General features: G+C 45.4%; 1 protein-coding gene across 1 annotated transcript in view; it reads left to right on the top strand.

Moving 5' to 3' along the window:
- Positions 1–14542, top strand: part of LOC144826182 (uncharacterized) — a 456019-nt gene that overhangs the window by 96705 nt on the left and 344772 nt on the right. The gene's annotated exons all lie outside the window — the stretch shown is intronic.

The following is a 14542-nucleotide window of genomic DNA, read 5'->3' as shown; positions in this document are numbered from 1 at the left end:
CTTCTGGCCTCGGTTTCTCTCTGTGGCGGCCTCTAACTCTGATATCATTCACCCAAAACTTGTAAATGGCGGAAGAAGGGAGTTCACCCCATTGGACGACTTGACGTGTTCTGCATCTCCAGTTCTAGCAGCTATTCATTGACCAGGGGCTATCACCTCACTGTTTGCTCTGCAGATTTTGAGTTATCCCATAATTTGGATAAACCTCTTACAGCAGCATGTGGGACATACATTACCCACTGGATTGTCTGCCTAGACCCATGGACTTCCTGTGTGTAAACAGGCAGTATCTCGCTTTAGCTAATCCATAAGCTGATGGCCGCCGTCCGCCAGTGATCCACTGATATTATTTGTTTTTCTTCGCCCTCCATCACACTTGTTTTCCCCTCGCTAGTGATGGCCTACCAGCCTGAAGGATCTCCTGATCCCTTCCGAAGTTCCCACTACACGTGGATGATGATGTGCGCTCAGAATTCCCTCAACTCACATTCAAGGAGCGTTACCAAGCAGAACAAAATAGGGTCAAGGAGATTGAGATTTAACAGAGGGGAAGAGAAGTGACAAAATACAAAATGTTCAGGTAAATAAATCTAATAGAAAACAGAGACAAGCCAAGAGTGGCATTAATATGTCTAAGGCTGGTTTTATGCACGATGAGAAGACGAGAAAGAACAGAGCTCATGTGCGTCCTCCAGTGATTTGTAAAACCAAGAAAAACCCTAGCATGGGTAATTTGTCTCTGCAGTCTCTAGCATTAACAATCACAAGATCAGCTGATATCTGTGGTTTCCATGTAAGGTGGATTTGTAGAGCATGAGCTTGTGGCACGTGGTGGCACACACCATCAAAAGATCAGCTGATATCTGTGGTTTCCATCACTTATCCAGGGTTCATGTAGTAAACTAATGGGGCCAACCATGGCTGGCTTGTTGGATCGTGCAGGAACACCAAGTCACTCTTACGGTAACGTGTATGATTCAGTGATGACATTGCCTGGACGTGGATTCTGTCTAGTCCCGAAATGCAAAGCATTCCTGGGATCCTCACTTTAAGTTGCGTCGTGGATTCCCTGCATGCGTACGTTACTCCAGTATTGGAACTTTCATAGATTCCCATAGCTTGTATCATTCCCCGTCGTCGGAATGAGAGCCTCGGTAAATAAAAAATAACATAGCAATAGGCACAAAAGAGAAAGAAAGGCCTAGGGCTCATCTAATTTTGTAGCAGATCTACCTCTTTTTGCAAAAGAGACTAAAATCATGTAACAACCAATCAGATTAGCCTCACCCCATAGAACCCTCCAGAGAGAGCCTCAGATTCTCTACCGCACGTGGTGCTAAGTGAGTCTCCACTGAGCTCTGGATTTCATCTCTTTTTCTCTACAGTTCTCTTCAGGATGTCAGACAAGGAGAAGAAGACTTTATTTAAAGCCTGTTCTACTTGTTCTAAGAAAAGGCTTTACATGGAGGACAAGCATTGTAGTGTAGCTCCTATTTTCCCAATAGGCTCTGCGCATTGGAATAGTGCCTACAGCAGTAAAGGCCTAGGCCAGACGTTAACTAGGTCTACTACTGTCGATACTAGACTTAATTTTTGGGTTTGCCAGCTAAGCTCAGAGTTCGCTAGAAACTTTCTCGAATGTTCAAGGAAGGATTAACTCCCCTGATTAGACAAGAAGGGATTTAGTTTCTGACAACCATAGAACATGACAACTTTGCTCTCCCCTAATCAAGAGTCAATCTCGAGAGTCGTGTGAGCACAAGGCAATTATTTTACTCAGTCAGTACGTGCATTCTTAGTCTCATCAGAATGTAGAGAAAAGGAAGAGACGGGCGTGTTCAATAAAAGATGTTATTTATTGATCAGTCTCTTTTCTCGTACAAGAGAAATGGATCGATATTATTGCAATACTTATAGTTAAGTAAAGTGCATACATTAGAAGCAATAGTATAAAATAATACTGTAAAAACATTGATATGGTTTCTGAGCCATATGATGTTTAAAATGAATAAAATATATTTACATACACATATACATTTGACTAAACGTACTCAACTGGTGTTTCTAAATACGCCTACCCCGTGTACCTGACCTAAGTCTAATGCGTGGGCGGGAATAGAAAGTTACAGTTTAGTTTAAGTTTGTTTTTGCCAAGTGAATAACTAAAGAATTCTCTAGGAGGGGTTATTCAGTTCTGTACCTGGAATTTAGGATGAATGAGGAATGGTATCTCTTTCTCTGCTCTCGATATTCCAGGCTGCCTGCGAGGGCTGCCCAGAAGCGCCGGTGCTGGGTCTCTCGGCTTGAGATAGCAGCGCGTCTCTCAGCGCGTCAGGAAGGCGGGGCTGCTGCCTGCGGGGTCTGCTTCTGCTCTCGGCTTCGGCAAGTATGGCTGCTCCGTCTTGTCACCACGCGTGTGTTTGCATAGGGCAAGGTCGGCAATATTTATACCTTAAAGGTGCCGGGATTGACGTAAGGATGGACATAGGTACGTCAATAAAGATGTCATACGACTTGCTCGTTAGCACATTCTTTACTAAAGTTCTCTGTGAAATCAAAACAATGGCCGCACGGATTATCCAGGTTGTCATAGGTTTGATTTGTTATGAGAACGTCGTATGCCTTATCAGGGGCTGGAGGAATATCGCTTGTCTAATTAGATCTCAAGCGTTATGACCTAATCAGATAACACGTTCCTGTGCCGTAGTGTGACTGCGTCAGATAACGGTATCTGCATCATGGGGAATTTCTTGCCTCATGGGCTGACTGTTAGTTAACTAGCTAGGTAGCTTAACCAGAATAGGGTCAGGAATAGGGGGATCGATTCAGAACCTATAGAAATACACGACACCCACTCCACGCTAACTATGGTCATATCTACTAATCTATGCATAGTATAACATAGTACAACATACTATAGAGTATAGTGTATACCTTACCACCCCAAAATACATAAATGCATTTCGAAATTTTCAAATATACTGAAAAATTGCAGTCATATATATTGTATGCACTTAAGCTATGAATTAAATGCAAAAGTGAACACGCATTGTTATGCATTATTGCTTGTTGGTATATGAGAAATACACATGAAATGGCTCTTAATATGGCTATACAGAAAAAAAAGTCGAAACCATTTCATCACATAAAATCTATTGCGAACATACCAGCGGGCAGCTAAAGTCTATAAAGTCTATAAAGTATCTAAAATAGAAATCTTAGTTCTCTAGGAATAGTCTCTTACTTTAAGCAGAAAATCAGTGTCCCGGGAAAAAATATATAGAAAAATATTTTAGGGGCTTGCTGAAAAAAGTTGCTGTCCGTGAACTGGATTGTAATTGTTCATGTGACTTTATTTTTAAAGTTGAAGGCCGAATTCAGGGAACGCCGTGTGCGAGTTTACTCAAAAGTCTCTATTTCTGTTCCGGAGAGAACATCATATCATTCAGGCTTTCGAAAAAACTGTCAACAGCTTCATGGGAAAGTTCCTCTAAGTCGGAAATAGGGGTAACCATGCATTCATGCGCATGATTGTCTCCATTGACATTCTGATTTGCATTGCTGACAGAAGGTCGTACCTGTTCGATGCTGCTTTCATCTTGAATTTGTTTTAGCACATCTGGTATCACCGAAATGGATGGGACACCGTGCGTTTTTGTGTAGATGGAAGCAAAGACTGTACCCCAAGTGTCACAGTCCTCAATGTGTGGTGCGATTCCCATTGGGAGACATATAGTCAGAATCCTGTGTTTTTCTAATGGGGTGGTGTCAGGAAACACCGCCTCTATTTGGGTAATTTTCTGTGCCAACCAGAATGGTATTTGTTCCCGTTTAGCTGGAACTTTACCTAGGCAGGATTGGATGTTCTGTGGTGTGATTTTATTTGTGTTCCCCTGGTGAGGGGTCAGCTGTGGAATTTTAATCGCTGGCTGAATTGTTGAAGTCCGCATTACATACTGAACTAATTGTCTATGAATTTTTAGTAGTTGTTTTAGCTGTATTAACAGCTCTGCTGCAGGCATTCTTTCGATGTCTGGATGTGGTGTGTATCCGGCTAGGACCGGCCACCTTGCTCCTGGTCTTCCTAAAGGACCGAGCCTTGTAATGTGATTGTTATGTATTAGGGCGCCATCAAATAAGAGCAAATGCTCTTGGAATTTGAGTGGTACTTCCACCTCCTCGAAAGGAGTGTACTCATTAGGAGGTTCCTCTACTTTGTAATAGTGGAAGTACTTTGTTACAGCATTTGCTGCTGGAAAATGTATCCATGTATAGTATACCTCTGTCTGCCGATATTCGTGTGCCTCAATTACGAATATGACTGTGCCACCTCTAGGTGTCAGTCCATTTTCTATAAGTTTTAGAGTTATAGCTCTTCTTTTGGCGACCTGGATGAGTATTATATCCGGGTCTGCATCGAGTGCTGTAGTATCAGCTGCTGCTATTTCAGTAGCTAATCTAATTGCCTCTCTTTCATCATCACTCTCTGCCATTTTACAGACAGGATGGTATTATGTTTGTTTGCAGATCAGGTTTCTTATGGAAACAGAGATTAGATGCACAATATTCTGGAACTGTTTTATCCTTCAACGTTGACTAGACCAAGAACCATACATAGGAGTTCCCTCCTGCGAGGTTTTGGAGGATATTATATCCTTTCACCCACTCCAGACGTCTTTGGAGTATTTGGGAAAAGGGGTCTGAGTGAGAAAGCACGACTGAGTTACTCTAAATGTCTTACGTTAGTTTTATCGCCCTTTCCAAACGCGTTGGGCGCCATGTAGTGTAGCTCCTATTTTCCCAATAGGCTCTGCGCATTGGAATAGTGCCTACAGCAGTAAAGGCCTAGGCCAGACGTTAACTAGGTCTACTACTGTCGATACTAGACTTAATTTTTGGGTTTGCCAGCTAAGCTCAGAGTTCGCTAGAAACTTTCTCGAATGTTCAAGGAAGGATTAACTCCCCTGATTAGACAAGAAGGGATTTAGTTTCTGACAACCATAGAACATGACAACTTTGCTCTCCCCTAATCAAGAGTCAATCTCGAGAGTCGTGTGAGCACAAGGCAATTATTTTACTCAGTCAGTACGTGCATTCTTAGTCTCATCAGAATGTAGAGAAAAGGAAGAGACGGGCGTGTTCAATAAAAGATGTTATTTATTGATCAGTCTCTTTTCTCGTACAAGAGAAATGGATCGATATTATTGCAATACTTATAGTTAAGTAAAGTGCATACATTAGAAGCAATAGTATAAAATAATACTGTAAAAACATTGATATGGTTTCTGAGCCATATGATGTTTAAAATGAATAAAATATATTTACATACACATATACATTTGACTAAACGTACTCAACTGGTGTTTCTAAATACGCCTACCCCGTGTACCTGACCTAAGTCTAATGCGTGGGCGGGAATAGAAAGTTACAGTTTAGTTTAAGTTTGTTTTTGCCAAGTGAATAACTAAAGAATTCTCTAGGAGGGGTTATTCAGTTCTGTACCTGGAATTTAGGATGAATGAGGAATGGTATCTCTTTCTCTGCTCTCGATATTCCAGGCTGCCTGCGAGGGCTGCCCAGAAGCGCCGGTGCTGGGTCTCTCGGCTTGAGATAGCAGCGCGTCTCTCAGCGCGTCAGGAAGGCGGGGCTGCTGCCTGCGGGGTCTGCTTCTGCTCTCGGCTTCGGCAAGTATGGCTGCTCCGTCTTGTCACCACGCGTGTGTTTGCATAGGGCAAGGTCGGCAATATTTATACCTTAAAGGTGCCGGGATTGACGTAAGGATGGACATAGGTACGTCAATAAAGATGTCATACGACTTGCTCGTTAGCACATTCTTTACTAAAGTTCTCTGTGAAATCAAAACAATGGCCGCACGGATTATCCAGGTTGTCATAGGTTTGATTTGTTATGAGAACGTCGTATGCCTTATCAGGGGCTGGAGGAATATCGCTTGTCTAATTAGATCTCAAGCGTTATGACCTAATCAGATAACACGTTCCTGTGCCGTAGTGTGACTGCGTCAGATAACGGTATCTGCATCATGGGGAATTTCTTGCCTCATGGGCTGACTGTTAGTTAACTAGCTAGGTAGCTTAACCAGAATAGGGTCAGGAATAGGGGGATCGATTCAGAACCTATAGAAATACACGACAGCATAAGGACTGCATTTATTGCTTGTACCCTGATCACAAGGCCGCTGAATGTAAGATCTGCAGGACCTTCTCTTCCAAGACCCTGAGAGACCGAGAGGGACGTTTACTGACCTGGTTACAAAAGCTGAAGTCACGTAAGGAAGAAGTATCCAGTGACAGTGATGATTCCTCCTCAGCAACATCTTTAAGGAGGTCTAGAAAGAGGGGTAGGTCTTCCCCTTCAACTTCGGCTGATCCTCCTACTAAGACCTTACAAAAGACCTCTTGATAGGTCTGATAGGCCCAGTCCCAAAAACTCTCCTCACTGAGGTGTAAAGGAGAGGGAGGGACTAGTTTCTGAGGTACTTTCTACCTAGAAGGCAAGCCATCAACCTTCTATTTATCCTTCACCATTGGACAAGCCAAAGCTGTTAAAAAAAAACAGCTTCTGTACCTCAGGATGGAAAATCTAAGAAGAAAATCAGTCAGTCGACGACGATAACATCAGGTACGCCGACGACGGCATCTAAACATCACCTGATGTCGATTCCAGCTCCGTCGACAGGCACGTCGACGCTGTAGGTACCTGTTACAATATCATCGACGTTGATGACACCCTCAACGTCGAAGATGATGCCGCCAACGATGGTGTGGACGGCGATGACGACGACGAAGACTACGACGACGAAGATCGTCGACATCTACAATGGTGCTGATGACGAACTCGTCGACGGTACCGTCGACGATCAGTCCTCGTCGGCGATTCCTTCGACAATCTCGTCGAGGATACAGAAAGTTAAAATTTCAATAAAAAGAAGCCAAATCACACCAGAAAGGACATCTCCTCGTAGAGTGACACCATTACCTCCGGCATTACTTTTAGATGAGGAATTTTCAGATGAGGATGAGGGTCCTTATGGAGATGCATACAGTCCATCCCAACTTCAAGTAAAATATCAGGACTCGGACTCTGAAGATTATTACATGGAACAGCAGCAATACCTTCCACAAGATAGCCTTCAAGAACAATTACAACAGGGTACGGTGGCCATGCCGTCTACACTAATTAGCGATTTCCAAGTCAAGTTGTTAGATTATAAGAGGAGATTTCCATCTCAATCCTCTGAACAACAATCAATGCAAGCGCCTCCTCCACCACCTCCAGCCTATTCTTCTATCCCAGCAGCTCCTCAACTACCTCAAACTCCAGAGCTGGATCCAACAAAAAGTCGCCCGAATGTCATCACTGTGCAGGATGATGATGATTCATCAGATGATGACCAGAATGTAGAACAGGTCCCGAATCCAGATAGGGAATGGGACGAGTATGTCATTCCGGATCCTGCTTCACCATCACCGGATCCTATAGATTCTCCTCCAGCAGATATCGGAGGATTCCATAATCTGATGGAAAGGGCTTCCAAACGGTTTGGTCTTCCCATTCCAACTGTACAATCGGAATGCTTTCTTTATGATTTTAAGGAGCCTTACAGAAAATCTGTCCGTTCTCTCCCGATTGTGGAACGTGTATGGAGTGAAGGGATAAAGGTGATACAGTCTCCAGCTACCGTCATCCTTGTTCTTCCGTGGCTGGATAAAAAATACAAGGCTCCAGAAGAGGGTCCCGCTTGCCTAGTTGGTCAACTGAAGCAGGACTCTGTCATCTCTCAGGTGGCTCAAAGGAAGTAAAAAAATACATTGCCGCCCCTTACCACACCACCGGTTAAGGAGGGTAGGCGTCTAGATAATGTGGGAAAGGTTTTCCTCTATGTCCAGCCGCCTTGTTAGGGCTGCCAATGCGCTTGGAATTTTGAGACGATATGATCGCCAAATGTAGTGAGACTTATCTCCATTTCTGGAGCAGCTGCCTAATGGTTCCAAGGCTGAGGCAAAGAAGATCCTGGAGGAAGGAGAGCGGTCGTCTTCAGAAATCATCGACTGCGCGATGGACATTGCCACCACTGCTTTCCGCGCCTTTCCCGGTTCTGCTGTTCTAAGACGACAAGGGTGGCTTCAGGTCACCTGGTTTCGCCTGGAGGTTCAAAATAAAATCTTAGGTTTGCCATTTGATGGCGAAATGCTTTTTGGAAAGCATGTGGACGACGCACTGCAGGATATTAGGAAAGACACTGAGACGTCAAGGTCCCCTGGGACTTTGCAATACCGCAAAGTACCTTTCCGTGGTGCAAGAGGGAAAGGTTTTTCTACATACAGAGGAGGATACCAACAGCAGCGCTACTCTTCCTATTTGCAATCTTCACAGCCGTAAAAAACCCAGCGCTCTCAACGCCAGAGCCATTTGGCGTCTTTCTCTCACCAGCCTTCAAGAGGACGACAGGGACGTCAGGGGAGAGATTCCTCTAAACGCCAATAGCGGCTTCCCGGCTCAGTCTACTGTCCCTTCGCCCCCTGTAACATCAGTGGGGGGCAGGATATCACAATGCCTCCGCAGCTGGGAGATCATAACATCGGATCGGTGGGTCCTCAATATCATCCGGTTTGGCCACACGCTAGAGTTTCAACACCTTCCACCTTCCAGAGCCCCTCGCACCACCGAATCAAAACATCTACGTCTCGAAGCTCATCAACTACTCATCAGAGGAGCGATAGAACCGGTACCTCTATCCCAACGAGGCAAAAGGTTCTATTCCCGGTTTTTCCTGGTTCGCAAGACAGAAGAAAAATGGCGCCCAATTTTAGACCTGGGGGAGCTCAACACCTATCTCATAAAGCTCTTGTTTCTGATGGTATCCCTTCAGGACATCTTGCATCTTCTGAATCCAGGCGATTACTTGGCAACTCTGGATCTCGAGGACGCATACTTCCATGTTCCTATCCACTCAGCTCACAGGAGATTTCTACGCTTCACAGTAGCCAAGAGCCATTTTCAATTCAAGGTCCTACCTTTCAGACTCAGATCCGCACCGCGGATATTCATGAAGGTATTGGCCCCAGTAGCAGCGTTTCTCAGAAAATAGTCACTGCAGGTTTTTACCTACCTAGACGAATGCTTGATAAAAGCTCCATCTTCTCAGGCAACTATAAGTGCAGTCGAAAGTTGCATTCAGCTTTTCAATCATCTGGACCTTCAACTCATCAAAGACAAGTCAGTCCTTCCCCTTTCCCGGTCGGCAAAGTTTCTGGGAGCCATTCTGGATACAACGACCCCGCCACTGCCAGAACCAGCCTCCTCGAAGGAATGAAAGACGTCGCGGAATGGATGAAGCTCAGCCATTTGAAACTGAACTCGGACAAGACGGAAGTCCTCATCCTAGGACCATCCCCCTCTGCCTGGGACTACTCCTGGTGGCCCTCGGCACCGCCCCCAAAGCCAACTGACCACTCACGCAACCTGGGTTTCATCCTGGACTCCTCCCTCAACATGACCATGCAAGTCAACGCCGTCTCGTCATCCTGTATCAACACCCTGCGCATGCTCCGAAAGCTCTTCAGGTGGATCCCAACCGAAACCAGGAAGACGGTTACCCAGGCCCTTGTCACCAGCTGACTGGACTACGGGAACACCCTCTACGCAGGAACCACAGCAAAACTCCAGGAAAGACTCCAGTGCATACAGAACGCTTCTGCACGACTCATCCTGGACATCCCCCGTCACAGCCACATCTCTGCCCATCTGAGAGACCTGCACTGGCTACCCGTCAGCAAGAGGATCACGTTCAGACTCCTCACCCACGCACACAAGGCTCTCCACTACATGGGCCCCAAATACCTCAACAGCCGCCTCACATTCTACACACCTAACCGCCAGCTCCGATCCGCCAGCCTCGCCCTTGCCACCGTACCACGAATTCGCAGAACCACCGCCGGAGGAAGATCCTTCTCCTACCTGGCGGCCAAGACTTGGAACTCCCTCCCCACCCACCTACGGCTCACCCAGGACCATCTCTCCTTCAGGAAACAACTCAAGACCCGGCTGTTCGAGCAGTAGCGACCCCCCCCCTCTCCCCAGTGCCTTGAGACCCTAGCGGGTGAGTAGCGCGCTATACAAATCTGCTGATTGATTGATTGATACAACTTGTTGCAAAGCTTTCCCATCAGAAGAAAGACACAAAAGGTTGATTTCTTCCACCTGTCAATTGCAAAAAAGACGGTCTCTGTCTGTCCGCCTATACAAATCTCTCCTAGGATCAATTTCAACTTTCATTCCCTTAATTCCGCATTGCAGACTTCGTATGCACCCATTACAAGAACAACTGGACATGCAATGGCGCCAGGCGGAAGGTTCGTTTGACGACAAGGTAATCGTTACTCCTCTTATGAGAGAGGCGGTAAACTGGTGGACAATCAAAAACAATATCTCAAAAGGTCTCACTTTCACGGTGGCTCCCGCTCCTTTGATATTGACCACGGACGCCTCTCTAGAAGGCTCGGGTCGGTCTTGCAAGACCTTCAAGTAAGCGATCACTGGAAACCCGAGCAACGCATTCTCCACATCAGTCTTCTGGAGCTCAAGGCGATTCATCTGGCTTTACAGGCTTTTCTTCCGAGGATTCGGAACTCCACTGTCCTGGTCTGTACAGACAACACGACAACCATGCACTATGTGAACAAAGAAGGTGGAAAGAAGTCTTGACTGCTTTCCAAGGAAGCCCAGGAGATTTGGGAATGGGTGATTCTTCACCAAATCACTCTTTCGGCGGAACATCTTCTGGGTACTCTCAACACAACAGCAGATACATTGAGTCGTCTGAAGTCAGTGTGTCACGAGTGGGAACTGGACCAGGGCACTCTCAACAGAATTTTCAATGGTTAGGGCACTCCGTCCATAGACTTGTTCGCCACCCAAGAAAACAAGAAATGTCGCTTTTACGCGAGCAGGGAACTCCATCGAGGGTCGCTGGGGATTGCTCTTTCAATGGCCTGGTCAGGCGCATTTAGTTACGCCTTTCCTCCAATTCCCCTGATTCCAAGATTACTCGGGAAACTCAAGACTGAACCATGCACAATGATTCTAATAGAACCAGCGTGGCCCCGCCAGTTTTGGTTCACGGAGCTTCTCCTGCTCTCCCAAGATCAGCCGATTCACCTGCGGCCCATTGCTCCTCGATTGACGATGTCCTAGGGCCAAGTGGTACATCCGGCTCCGAGCTCACTTCAGTTGACAGCATGGCTCCTGAGCACCGAGAGTTTCAGAATTTAAATATTCCATAGGATTGTAAAGAAGTTTTAGCTCAGGCCTGTGCACCAAGTACGAATAAAACCTATCGTTCGAAATGGAAACATTTCTGTTTATGGTGCAACCAAGAAAACACTCATCGTTTCTCATCTGCTCCTCATCAGATCTTGCCTTACATCCTGTCTCTGGCCAAGTCAGGTCTCGCCCATTCTTCTATCAAGGTACACCCGGCGGCTATACCTAGGGTCAGACGGACAGCCTCTGGCCCTTCCCTCTGGTCGGCAAGAATTGTCAAACAATTTCTAAAAGGACTCTTTAGAGTTGTCCCTCCAGTTAGACCTCCGCTTCCAATGTGGAATCTCAATTTGGTTCTTACTCAACTCATGAGACCGCCGTTTGAGTCTATTCATAGAGCGGATCCTAAGTTTCTGTCATGGAAAGTGGTTCTCCTTCTCGCTTCAACGTCAGCCAGGAGAGTTGAAGAACTTCAAGCTCTCATGATTAAGGAGCCCTTTTTACAGTTTGAAAAGGACACTCTGATTCTAAGAGCAAATCCGAAATTCATTCCAAAAGTTCCTTCGGATTGTAATTTGAATGAGCTGGTCATTCTGAAATCTTTTTTTCCTCGGCCTATGACTCCAGCGGAGAGGTCTCTTCACTCCTTGGGTGTCCAGAGATGTTTGAAATTCTATCTTCAGCGCACGAAGCATTTCAGGAAATCTACCAAACTCTTTGTCGCTTTTAGTGCACCTCGAAAAGGATTTCCCCTTTCAAAGCAAGGGGTTGCACGTTGGATTGCCAGCGCGATTTACTACTGTCACCGAGCGACTGGTAAGCCGCTAGAAGAACATGTCCGGGCGCACTTCACAAGATCAGTTTCATCGTCTGCTGCTCTTTTCGCTGGAGTTCCAATCAAGGACATTTGTAGGGCAGCGACATGGAGCAGTGCCCATACTTTCACAAAGCACTACTGCTTGGACTCTTCCACACTGAGTGAGGCGGCAGTGGGACAGGCAGTCCTGACGAACCTCTTCCAATAAGCGGTGAGCTTTCCCTTCCATCCCTCCTTCCTGTTATTGCACATTTTGTATCTGATAATGTTTACTGACTAATGTTTCAATTTCTGTTTATTTTTAATGAAAATATGGATACAGAGTTATTGCAATATTTATTTTACAAAATGTGCTTTATTGCTCACTGCTAGCTACTCTGATACAAAGCATGGGAATCTGTGTAAGTTCCAATACTGGGGCAAGAAAACAAGTTACTTACCTGTAACTTTGGTTCTCCAGTATTGGTAACTTTCATAGATTCCCATGAGCCCACTCTCATCCCTTGGGAAAGCTCAGCCTTCAGCATATTTGGTTACTGTTACACAACGGCTATGAAAATCTGAGGCTCTGCGGTGGATGTACGTTGTTACAATGCATGCTTTTATCCCCGTGGATAGTAAGGAAGGTGTTGGATAGTAAATTAAACTATTACCTATCCTGGAGCGCCCCCCAGCGCAATTCGTTGTAATGACTTGCGTTGAAAAACCTGCGTTGTAAAGGCACTGCGTGGTAGAAGTTGCGTCGTAAAGGATGTTTCCCCTCTGAGTTGCTCAAAATAAAAAAGAAAAAGGAGCTAGACAAACTCGTATGTGTCACGACATATGGAGCACACACAAACAAATTCCGCCAGATTATTCTGCGTAATTGGCATTTGCTGGAGGGGTTGGAATCCCCGTTGCAAAAACCCATTTTCGCGATGAAAAAAAATCTGAGCGTCGGCCAACAAATCATCAGAGCAGACAGCTTCATTCAAAAGCCCAAAAGTGATCTAATATCGAAATGGAACCTCAAACCCATCACTGGCCACCACAAATGTGGCAATTGTGTGGCCTGCCAAAGTGTTGTAGAAGGAGATGTATTTAGCCATAATGGCTTGAAATGGAGACACAGTTTGCATACAAACTGTAGGAGTAAAAACGTGATCTATGGGATTGTGTGCGGTTGTAACAAATTGTACATAGGGAAGACATGCCAACAAGTAAATGTCAGGATTACACAACATCGCTCTAGATTAAAGAGAAAAGTGCAGAATGCCCCAATGGTTGAGCATTTTACCTCTGCAAACCATAAGGAGACAGATTTCAAGTGGACCGTTCTAGCTGCAATTGACCCACAGCACAGGTCACCGAATGTAGAGGAGGTGCTGCTGCGAAAAGAGGCATACCTAATACTTCGGTTTGATACTATTAACTCAGGCTTAAACACAATGAGTGAACTTTCTAGACTTTAAACTACTAGACTACATGCCCCATAATGCATCAGTTGGACCACACAAAACTCACTTGATTGTGATTGGTCCTCAATGAAGGCGTAGCCCGTTTAGTAGGAATGCCAGAAACTCACTCACTTCATGTGAAGGAATGAGGAAGTGATTCATGTCCGTGGAGTGAAAGGTATGTTGCGCATCTTTGATGCCTCTAACAGCGCGCTAGCAGAATAATGACCAGCAGCCTCAGACTGCAATGTTTTACATTAATGCGAGCGCCTTTTGCCATCAAAACCATAAGCGCGGGCTCCCCTGCATGTAACCCCAGTATGCGCCGCCTTTATAAAATGTTAAAGCGCACACCAGCAGCTCCCGCTTAACTCAAAGCGCGGGCTCATTTTATAGCAATTACTTTGACCGCGGCTCCAACCAATCTAAATGTAAACTGAGCCGCCGGCTATTATGCGAGTACACGCATTAGCGGCTTCACCATTACTTCAAGTGCGGCTTGGAATCCTTTGCTGACTGCCGCTCGTTTTCCTACAGAGCCGCGGTGCCAGAGGATGACTAATGGCGAGGACACCGTGAGAGTGTTAAGCATACTGGTACAACATTGAGAACTAATAGACTGCGCGAGGCAAAACAAATGAAGTAAGTGCTATTCCTTTCAGGGCAGTAGCAGCATAAGATTCACTGACGCTGGCTCAGAAACAAAATAACACGAGCCCCCCCACCTTTTTTAATTACAGCGCTGCATTTTACAAATGATGAAAACTCTAGAGTAGCAGTACGAGCAGATGGCCATTTCAACAATAGCCAGGTATGAGCACAACATGAATCTGTCGCACAGAAAATGGCGCCTTATGGTTAAAAACAGGTTTGACATTTAAAACCCCTGTTTTTCTAGAAACACGCATAAATCCCTTGAAATCCTTCGAAATTCCGCAAGGTATTTGGATGAACTAACCTACCTCGAGTCCCCAGAGGTATGTGTTATTTTTTTTTTAAAAAGTGT

The sequence above is a fragment of the Lissotriton helveticus genome, chromosome 3_2 (genome assembly GCF_964261635.1).
Source record: "Lissotriton helveticus chromosome 3_2, aLisHel1.1, whole genome shotgun sequence".
In the NCBI taxonomy this organism is placed as follows: Eukaryota; Metazoa; Chordata; class Amphibia; order Caudata; family Salamandridae; genus Lissotriton; species Lissotriton helveticus.
The sequence above is the reverse complement of the archived record's forward strand: the minus strand, read 5'-3'. Positions and strand labels throughout refer to the sequence as shown.